The 11,065-nt window shown below is 50.6% G+C and overlaps 1 long non-coding RNA gene across 1 annotated transcript; it reads left to right on the top strand.

Annotated features, from left to right (window-relative positions):
• Window positions 1–508: 508 nt before the first annotated feature.
• LOC135180501 (uncharacterized) lies at window positions 509–7,042 on the top strand. The gene is made up of 3 exons (XR_010304454.1): window positions 509–566; window positions 698–806; window positions 6,627–7,042. It is a non-coding gene; the product is annotated as an uncharacterized LOC135180501 (long non-coding RNA).
• The last annotated feature ends 4,023 nt before the right edge of the window (window positions 7,043–11,065 follow it).

The following is an 11,065-nucleotide window of genomic DNA, read 5'->3' as shown; positions in this document are numbered from 1 at the left end:
CCAGGGAGGTGGTTGAGGCCCCATACCTGGAGGTATTTAAAGCCAGGCTGGATGAGGCTGTGGGCAGCCTGATCCAGGGTAGAGTGTCCCTGCCCATAGGGTTGGAACTTGTCCCTGCCCATAGGGTTAGAACTGGATGATCCTTGTGGTCCCTTCCAACCCCGACTGATTCTATGATTTTTTTGAGTCTAGTACATGCAAAAGTTTCCAGTCCATGCTCTTGCCTGACCTTTACCAAATAACCCTTTTAGACCCAGCTATTCAGGATCATGCTGCCAGGCTTCTCCTTCCTTCAGCAGCTGCATGGAAGCTAATTTACTTGTCCTTAAAAAAAAAAATCACCTTCCTCTAGACATTTCTTCTTCTAATTACCCAAACCTTTGTTTCCTTTCTGCTGCCTGATAGGTGCTATTTATATCCACAGCTGCTGAAGTGTGGTGTTACTGACAGCAGGTGAAGAAGATTCTTATCACAGCATATGCTCTAAAAAGCTTAATCTGCTTTCTAAAGTCATTTGATGCTACCTGTCTTTCGCCTTGTGGAAACTGCCTCCTTGTATTTTGATGGTATGCACAAAATGCCTGGAATGTCCCTGGCAGGGGGGCAGAGCAATGAAAATTAAAAGAAAGCACCAGGACAGTACAACTGAGATGACTGCAGATCTGAAAAAGGTGATCCCACTTCCTCTCCCCTACAGGGAAACACTTCAGCTGTGTGGAGGACCCTGCCAGCTATCCTCTTCTTCCTTGTGGGATTAGTTTTCTGATCGTCTATCTTGAACATCCTTGCTTTACTGGCACAAGAGGGTTAGTGCAATCCAGAGGAGAAGATGATGGTGGACAATTCTTCCAGCAATAGCTATCCCATAAATCACAAGAAGTACGCTTGGGTTAGCAGATCTCTGTCCTGGGGTAGTTAACTTGATAGAGTTTTAAATCTGCTCCAGAGAGAGGAGACACATAGAACACTTGTGCAGGAGGCCAGTTGCTTCTGACCTTGTAGCCTATGCTGCAAACCTCATCCTATGCTGCAAACAAACCTCAGGCCATGGTGCAAACCTCCACACAGCTACCTCCAGACAATCAGTCCCAGCGTCAGCTTTCCATTTTTTTTTCCCCCTGTGGTATCAAGACAAACAAACCTTCACTGCACCAGGGGATTTTGAGCTCTGCCATTTGTTTGCTCCACCACAGAGCAGAATTAACCCTGGACTCAAATGGGCTTGGTTCCCTTTTGTGTTAGTCAGGCTGCAAAGCAAATATGGCTAAAATTGAAGCTTGTGTTAAAACTGACTCTCATATTATCGATTTCCCTGCAGTTATTGAGGACCTTTTCCATTTAACCTGGTACAACAGAGCCTTTAGGCTTGGCTGCATGACTAGTGATTAATATGAAAAGGTCTAGCCAGGACAAAGGAAGAGCAATGCTATTGAACTGGCTGAGAAAGAGGAGCATGACAAACTCTGTAGCTTGCAGGATGGTTTTTGCCATGTGGAAACTTGCAAACCAAAGGCAGAGGCTATGCTAAAAGAGTTGAACCTACCCACAGTCCTGTCCAGTGAGAGGTCAGTAAATTGCACCCTGGAAAATTGCCAATCTGATGATGGCCTCTGCTGGTTATTAGGCTCATTCCAAGCAGCAGTGTGCTACAGTAATTAGTTTTAATTGAAGCACCATCACCTTGTGCTTGAATTTAATGTACCTGCATCTCATGTGAGACTCACAAGATGCATCACCACTCTGGGACCAAAGATTTTAAATGGGTGTCAGTGCTAAGGAGATGCTCTGAAGTTTTTGCACCAGCAGCATCTTGGTGGACCCACTGTAACATGCATGTGGGCAACGCCTAAAATCATCCTGGGAAGTGCAGAACATGTGATGATGTATCACATGGAAACACAAAGCAGACACGGCTGAGATCTCTGAGTGCTCTAAGGGGGGACAATAACTCCAAATAAAAAAGAGTCACAAAGTTATCCATGAAGGCCAAAGGGAAGGGAAATAAAAACAGAGCCATAAAAGGTGTTCCTGTAAGAGGTGAAGTCAGTGCTGGGCCCCATCCTCTTTAACATCTTCATAGATGACCTGGATGAGGGCATGGAGTCAGTCATCAGCAAATTTGCAGATGACACTAAGCTGGGGGCAGATGTGACTGGGTTGGAGGGCAGAAGGGCTCTGCAACGGGACCTTGACCACCTGCACAGATGGGCAGAGTCCAGTGGGATGGCGTTCAATAGCTCCAAGTGCAGGGTGCTGCACTTTGGCCACAACAACCCCATGCAGAGATACAGGCTGGGGTCGGAGTGGCTGGAGAGCAGCCAGACAGAGAGGGATCTGGGAGTACTGATTGATACCCACCTGAACATGAGCCAGCAGTGTGCCCAGGTGGCCAAGAGAGCCAGTGGCATCCTGGCCTGCATCAGGAATGGTGTGGTCAGCAGGAGCAGGGAGGTCATTCTGCCCCTGTACTCTGCACTGCTTAGACCACACCTGGAGTACTGTGTTCAGTTCTGGGCCCCCCAGTTTAGGAGGGACATTGAGATGCTTGAGCGTGTCCAGAGAAGGGCGACAAGGCTGGTGAGAGGCCTTGAGCACAGCCCTATGAGGAGAGGCTGAGGGAGCTGGGATTGGTTAGCCTGGAGAAGAGGAGGCTCAGGGCAGACCTTATTGCTGTCTGCAACTACCTGAGGGGGGGTTGTGGCCAGGAGGAGGTTGCTCTCTTCTCTCAGGTGGCCAGCACCAGAACAAGAGGACACAGCCTCAGGCTGCGCCAGGGGAAATTTAGGCTGGAGGTGAGGAGAAAGTTCTTCACTGAGAGAGTCATTGGACACTGGAATGGGCTGCCCGGGGAGGTGGTGGAGTCGTCGTCCCTGGAGCTGTTCAAGGCAGGATTGGACGTGGCACTCGGTGCCATGGTCTAGCCTTGAGCTCTGTGGTAAAGGGTTGAACTTGATGATCTGTGAGGTCTCTTCCAATCCTAATAATACTGTGATACTGTGAAGAGAAAGTCTTCTGAGTGAAATGAGCCACCACGAGCAGATCTACTCCTGCAAGGGAGCTTCAACAGCACAGCAAGAGCATTGAATAGACTGCAATGTGACCATGTGCATCTGGGCTCTGAGGGAGAAGAAATGCCATTTTTTTGCAAATACATCTACCAAGAGAGATTTATTGTGTTTTTTGCCTGCTATGCCAGGCCAGCATGCCAGTCCCCATACGTCCCTGACTGGCATCAATTAAGCAGCCGCTGTAAAATGCTGTGCTCTGGAAATGCTGTCTACAGGCAAGCCCCCACTTGTGTGTTGGTGATGAGGAAATATCTACCAATACTTTACGTGTTGCTTAGATCTAATGACCTCTATTTATAAAAGTCAGTCCAGGTTTGGACCTCTCTCCCTTGGAAAACCAGGCCTAGCATGCATGAAAAACATCTTGAGAAACCACCCAGTACCCAAAAACCCCAATCCTTGCTGTAGTTGCATTGGGCTCTTGGAAACAGGGGTGCTGAGATCCACCAGCCTCATTCCCCAGTAAGCACCATGGGAGCCAGGACAAAGGATGACTCTTTCTCTGCAGCAGGCAGCTAGGGTCCCTCTGCACCATGAGGTGAAAATGGCAAGGGTGAGCAAATGCCCTTTGCTTTCACCAGGATCTGTTGCCTCCCTCAGCACAGTGCCAGGGCCATTATTCACAGATACTTTGTCAACAGAGGTGTTTGCTGCAGCTGGGCTGATTGGAGCTGCCCTGGCAGGGGGAGAGCGAGTGGAGCACTCACCTTTCTTGCACAGCAAGATGTGTCTGGTGACTTGGCACCAGCAGCAGCCGTGCCACAGGGTTACAAGCTCTTTGCTGTTCCTGGATAAAGGTTCAAGTTCTAGAGGTGGGGCTACAAGGAGTCCCCTACCTACCCTTGCAGCCTCCATCCACATCCACATTTCTCTATGCTCTGAGCTCCTGTGTTGGCAGCTACCAACTGTGTGCTTCTCCTTCCTCTTCAAAAAAAAATCTGATTTTCACTGAGACACCCTGAGCTCATTCCAGAGGCAGCATACACAGAGACCTATGCCAAAGAGCCTCTCTCTGGGCCCAGACAGAGACACTTGCCTCCCCCAGCTACACCAGCTCTCTGCTGGGTACAGGAACCTCCCTTCCCAGGACAGATTTGCATACTGGGTCAGGCAAGTGTTTCCAGTCACTTGATTTCCAGGCCATAATATTATTCATGAAGCTATTTGCAGCCCCCAAATCCTTGGTTGCTGTTTGCTTCTTTCTTACTCCTTCTTCCCTGCTTTTTACTCCTGCTTGGCTGTTTGTTTAACAAAAAAAAAAAAGGGAAGTAGTTTGTCTTGGCTGTACTTTCAGTAGGACATTTCAAAGTCAGGCTGAGATGGTATTAAATGAGGATAGATGCCAGGTTCCTTTTCACTACATCCAAAACTACTAGAATAGCACCAAAAGCTGTAAATTAGGTCAGCTTTGCACAAGAGTTTCCAGAGGCTTTGCTGGGAGCACAGCCTTCTGGTGACTATCACTTTAAACAGATCTGGTGCAGCTTGTCTTGGGAGACTGGTATGATGCAGTGAGACTTCTCCCAGGGCTGCCCCCTCCCCTATATAGACACCATTTGGGACCCAGACCGGCTCCTCTGAGGGCACACAGTCAGGAGGAGGCACAGGAACTCCACGGCACTCCAATGCTGGGGCCTGGTAGCTGAAGGAGATAGTGAATGTGAATATGGGGCAAGATCTCAGCCTACAGAGGAGAGAGGTTGCGCACAGAAAAGATCAGCAGCAGCAGCACTTGGATGAACACCAGCAGAGTGTGCAACAATGCTGAGGACTGGGATTGCCTGGAGGAGCTTCCCACTAAGCCCTGTGCGTCTTCCAGCAGGTTGCTGTAGAGGCTCAGAAATGCCTTCCTGAATACAGCTGGTGAGGCAGGAGGATTGCTGGTGCCAGGAGGATGCGCCCTGCGCCTGCAGGCAGGACAGGCAGCCGGCTGCCTGCGCTCTCCTGCCAGGTTAGCCTTTGCCACCTTAGTGCACCAGGTGAAGCCATCTCCTCGCTCCCCGCAGCAGCAGGGCATGAGCTCCGTGGTTGGGGGAATCCGGGAGCAAGCCAGAGTGCAGAGAAGAATGCATGGTCTTGTACAGCTTCTATGCCTTCACAGGGGCACCTGCTGGTGCCATCATAGAATCATAGAATCATAGAATCAACCAGGTTGGAAGAGACCTCCAAGATCATCCACTCCAACCTAGCACCCAGCCCTAGCCAGTCAACTAGACCATGGCACTAAGTGCCTCATCCAGGCTTTGCTTGAAGACCCCCAGGGACGGTGCCTCCACCACCTCCCTGGGCAGCCCATTCCAATGCCAATCACTCTCTCTGTGAAGAACTTCTTCCTAACATCCAGCCTATACCTACCCTGGCACAACTTGAGACTGTGTCCCCTTGTTCTATTGCTGGTTGCCTGGGAGAAGAGGCCACCCCCCACCTGGCTACAATGCCCCTACAGGTAGTTGTAGACAGCAATGAGGTCACCCCTGAGCCTCCTCTTCTCCAGGCTAAACACCCCCAGCTCCCTCAACCTCTCCTCATAGGATTTGTGCTCCAGGGCCCTCACCAGCTTTGTTGCCTTTCTCTGGACATGTTCCAGCACCTCAACATCTCTCTTGAATTGAGGGGCCCAGAACTGGACACAGTACTCAAGGTGTGGCCTGACCAGTGCTGAGTACAGGGGCAGAATAACCTCCCTTGTCCTACTGACCACACAAGAGATAGGCTCCTTCCCCAGAACTCAGCTTCCTCTGGCTGGCAGCTGAGGGCCATGCCGGTCTAGGGACAACGCCTACGTGTTCAGTAGCCCTGGGCGGATTGGCCTTCAGTGAGTTTGTCTGATTGCTTTCTGAACCCGTGTGAGGCTGGGGCAATGTGTCTCACCCTTCCCGTGTGGCACAGGCTGTCTCTGCTCACTCGGGACTTCTGCCCCATACCATGTGGCACCCAGTGCTGGATCTCTGCCCAGAGCAGGATGACCTCCTCAGGCAGGGACACTCCTCTCCTAGAGGAGAGAAGGAGGGAAAGGTATACTAGAGGAGAGAAGGAACAGGTCCAAGATTTCAGCCCTTAGTGGAAACACAGGAGCAGGAGGAATGTAATTAGCGACTTGGCAATGTGCTTGGGAAAGCCAGAGGCACATCAGAGTGAGGGAGGAGAAAGGGATCAGAGGATAAGCTGGAGAGCAGAGATCGTGAAAACAGAAAGCAAAACACAGGACCAATGTTATGAGGCTCCTGAAGGACGAAGGTGTCCTGGCTTGGGCGACTATACTGCTCCTCTCCTGGTGGATTCAAGCACCTACAGGGATGCTGGGGGGTGTAGGCAACAAAGCTGGTTGTGTGAAAAGCTTCTTCGAGAACCTGCAATCCTTTCAAAACCCTTTCTAACCTGAATGCAGCGTCTCGGTTTCTATGGAGATGTCATGAATGGGAGAGAGTGGAGGTCCGAATGTCCTGGGCAAAAGGGTCTGGCGAGACCAGTCTCACTCTTTGCGCCAGTTACAAGTCTAAGCAAGTAAATAGATACAAATTGCCTGGGAGAATTGTCTCACTACCCTGAAACTTGCAGGAAGCATACTGGGTGTTCACACGTGGTGTCCCTTGGAGATCTTTGTGCGCTGGAGGCAGGCAACTTGAGAAGGAGAACAAGGAGGACAGAGAGCTCCAAATAAGCTCCCCAGTGTTGACACGATCTAAACAGAGAAAATAACCACTTTCCACCCTAAAATGCAACAGCAGACCTTCAGCAAAGCCTTGAGTTTGCTTATACTGCAAGAGGAAGCCACAGCCTGACTCATGAAAGCCACCTGTCCTAGCTCTCTCCTGACCGGTACGGCTGTCCTCAGCAGCTGTCTTGCACCCTGGGATGGGGTGCTGGGGTGGCATGCTGCAAAGAGGGAAGAAGGAAGGCTCGGACCTTGCATTTATTTGCAAGCTGCTGTTGTATTTGGATAGAGCTCCAGGCAGGATGCGTCTGCAGTAAACACAGGAAAAGGGCTGACGCTGGAGCTGAGTGGAAGGGTTGGCAATAGTTTCAAGTTGTAATTAAAAAGTCCCCTTGTGGGGCAGCATGTGATTCCCAAGATGATGGCTGATAAAAGGCATGCAGGTTGCTGAGGGCTCCCTCTTCAGGGTGCTCTGGAGGTGCCTTGGGCTTTTGAGTTTCCTGTCTAGAAATGGCCCAAGAAGATCATAGGATCATAGGATGTTAGGGGCTGGAAGGGACCCAAAGAGATCACTGAGTCCAGCCCCTCTGCTGGAGAAGGACAGTACTATCTCACACAGATCTGGGAAAACACACGTGTGAATTTAAATACTGAACTATCTCCTGATCACTTTCTTTAACTTCAAAATTCAAGCATGCATTTCAGACAGCAAAACAAAAGCCAACCCTCTGCTGTGGAGTGCCAGTTGTGCACAAGCCCTCCTCATTGCAAGTGCTGCTTCTCCTCCTCACTGCAAGTGCCGCTTCTCAGCCAGGGAAGACTCTCCAGGTCGCTGTGCCAGGCCCTGCAGTGCCACCTTTCCCCTGCTCGAAATGGCTGCCTGCCTGCACTGGGATATTCCATGGAGCACTGCCCCCTGCTGTGGGCTCCATGGGCTCACCATTCCCTCACACTTTGCCCTCCACCAACCCTTCTGCTAGAAATCGTCTGCAAAATAATGGTGGTCTTAGGGAATCCTGTGCCATTCACTGACCGTTTGTCTGCTCCATGTCCTCACAGAGCAGAGGCTTCCTCAGAATGTGAGGAAGAAGAAATACCAAGAGAACAAAAGGGAGGAAAGAGGAGCAAGGAATTCAGTAGATGTATCTCTTTACCTCAACAAAATCTCTGGCTGATACCTGAGATCTGGGGACATCTGGGCCTGCAGCAGCTGCAGCCCAGCCTTTGACACCAGGACTTACCCTGCTGTGGAGGCACATTGTGTGCCTAATGCAGCAGGTGGGGACGAGTGGGACCACTTGAGAACAGTTGTTGATGCCACTTGGACAAGTCCACATGTATATGCAGGGCTTGAGCAGTTTTACTGCTCAACAGGTGTGCAGAAAATGCACATCTCTAAAGCATCACTTATTTGAGCTAATATGGTGCATCGAGTTGGACAGTCAGCTGTGATGCTCAGAGAGTGCAGAGATCGAGATGAACAGTCAGCCATGGTGCTCAGAGAGTGCAGAGATGGAGTTGAACAGTCAGCCGTGGTGCTCAGAGAGTGCAGAGATGGAGTTGAACAGTCAGCCGTGATGCTCAGAGAGTGCAGAGATGGAGATGAACAGTCAGCCATGGTGCTCAGAGAGTGCAGAGATGGAGTTGAACAGTCAGCCGTGATGCTCAGAGAGTGCAGAGATGGAGATGAACAGTCAGCCATGGTGCTCAGAGAGTGCAGAGATGGAGTTGGACAGTCAGCCGTGATGCTCAGAGAGTGCAGAGATGGAGATGAACAGTCAGCCGTGATGCTCAGAGAGTGCAGAGATGGAGTTGGACAGTCAGCCATGGTGCTCAGAGAGTGCAGAGATCAAGTTGGACAGTCAGCTGTGATGCTCAGAGAGTGCAGAGATGGAGTTGGACAGTCAGCCATGGTGCTCAGAGAGTGCAGAGATGGAGTTGGACAGTCAGCTGTGATGCTCAGAGAGTGCAGAGATCGAGTTGAACAGTCAGCCGTGATGCTCAGAGAGTGCAGAGCAGTGGGAGAGGCACTCCAGGAAAGCACCTCTGTAGGAATTATGCTCAACAAAATGTTTCTTTCAGCACTCACAAAATCTTCCCAGGCAGTCAAGACATAAAAATGTACCCCGGTGATGCTAAGTTTACAGCAACCAAACCCTCCCATGTGGCTATGTCACTCGTTGGTGCAGGGGAAGTTGATTTGGCACAACAGTGTGATTTTCACAATAGTAGGGCTGCTATTTAAAGTCTTCTCAACGATTTAGTCATGCTCAGGGTAAGTCTGGTAACCCAAAAGCCTAGTTTCTTGGTAACTTGATCTGTCGTTGAGCAAGTGGTCTGCCTGCAGCTGTGCTGCTGGATGGCCTCGTTTTTACGGTGGGTAGTGTATTTCAAAGGTGCCCTCATGTACCATGGAGGCAATGCTGCTCTTCTCATTTCTGGTAGATGTAACTAAAGGCCTTTCACCTGCTCAAGTCCATCACCGTTTTGTCCTCATCTTCAGAAGTTGGTTAGCAACTTTCAGTTAAGGAAGGAAAAATGTAGAAGAAGGCAGTAAATTCCTGTTAGCATCCAAGCTGCAGGGTTTGTAAACAGAGGGCACAGAGGAAGTTTTGGAAACTGCATGCATTCTAGATGAAATGAGCTTAGTGTGCCCCTTGAGTGCTGTGTCCAGTTCTGGGCCCCTCAACTCAAGAGAGATGTTGAGGTGCTGGAACGTGTCCAGAGAAGGGTGACAAAGCTGATGAGGGGCCTGGAGCACAAACCCTATGAGGAGAGGCTGAGGGAGCTGGGGTTGTTTAGCCTGGAGAAGAGGAGGCTCAGGGGTGACCTCATTGCTGTCTACAACTACCTGAGGGGACAGTGTAGCCAGGTGGGGGTTGGCCTCTTCTCCCAGGCAACCAGCAACAGAACAAGGGGACACAGTCTCAAGTTGTGCCGGGGTAGGTCTAGGCTGGATGTTAGGAGGAAGTTCTTGCCAGAGAGAGTGATTGGCATTGGAATGGGCTGTCCAGGGAGGTGGTGGAGTCACCGTCCCTGGAGGTGTTGAAGAAAAGCCTGGCTGAGGCACTTGGTGCCATTGTCTAGTTGACTGGCTAGGGCTGGGTGCTAGGTTGGACTGGATGATCTTGGAGGTCTCTTCCAACCTGGTTGATTCTATGATTCTGTGATTACTCTGAATAAATATCCTGGTGAATTTACCCTGCAGTAGATTGTAAGGTATTCTGTAGTAGATTATAAAATCAGTAATCAGAGACTACCTCGATTGGCAGGTAGGAAGAGGTGGCTGCTGTAGTGCAGTTCACAAAATGAAGCCTCGGAGCACTGCTGTCTGTAAAAACCAATTCCACCCACACCACAAAGACACAGCTGCAAGGGAAAGGAGAGCAGAGTTTCTAACACAATTGTAATTGGGACCCTGTGGAAGCAGATATGGAGATGTCTTCGGGAGGGACTTTTTTAGTCAGGAAGGCTTTTTTGGTTGACATTCATACTGAGAAAATCTGTTGGTGTTAATGAACCGCTAAAGAGTGTGAGAACCACAGCCACTCCCTGCTGGTTTGAAAGACACAAGATGTTGTTCTGCTACCTGGCTTCTTCTTTCTCACATCAGCACCTCCCAGCAAAGAGTGGAGTCCCTCAGGGATCAGTCCTGGCACCAGCCTTGTTTAACATCTTTGCAAGTGCCATGGACAGAGGCATTGAGTGCACCCTCAGCAAGTTTGCTGACAACACCAAGCTGTGTGGTGCAGCAGACACGCTGGAGGGAAGGGATCCATCTAGAGGGACCTGGACAGGCTGGAGAGGTGGCCACAAGCCAAGCTCATGAGGTTCAACAAGACCAAGTGCAAGGTCCTGCATCTGGGTTGAGGCAATGCCAAGCACAAATCCAGGCTGGGCAGTGACTGGCTGGAGAGCAGCCCTGAGGAGAGGGACTTGGGGGTGCTGGTGGATGAGAAGCTCAACATGAGCCAGCAGTGTGCACTTGCAGCCCAGAAAGCCAACCAGAGCCTGGGCTGCATCAGGAGAAGTGTGGTCAGCAGAGCCAGGGAGTTGATTCTCCCCCTCTACTCTGCTCTGCTGAGACCCTACCTGGAGTACTGCATCCAGTTCTGGAGCCTCTATTACAAGAGGGATGTGGAGATGCTGGAGCATGTCCAGAGGAGGGCCACGAGGATGACGAGAGGGCTGCAGCAGCTCACCTATGAGGACAGACTGAAAGAGTTGGGGCTGTTGAGTCTAGAGAAGAGGAGGCTCCCAGGTGACCTTCTTGTGGCCTTCCAGTATTTGAAGTGGCCTACAAAAAAGCTGGGGAGGGACTTTTAGGCTCTCAGGGAGTGAC

The sequence above is a fragment of the Pogoniulus pusillus genome, chromosome 1 (genome assembly GCF_015220805.1).
Source record: "Pogoniulus pusillus isolate bPogPus1 chromosome 1, bPogPus1.pri, whole genome shotgun sequence".
Lineage (NCBI taxonomy): Eukaryota > Metazoa > Chordata > Aves > Piciformes > Lybiidae > Pogoniulus > Pogoniulus pusillus.
The sequence above is the reverse complement of the archived record's forward strand: the minus strand, read 5'-3'. Positions and strand labels throughout refer to the sequence as shown.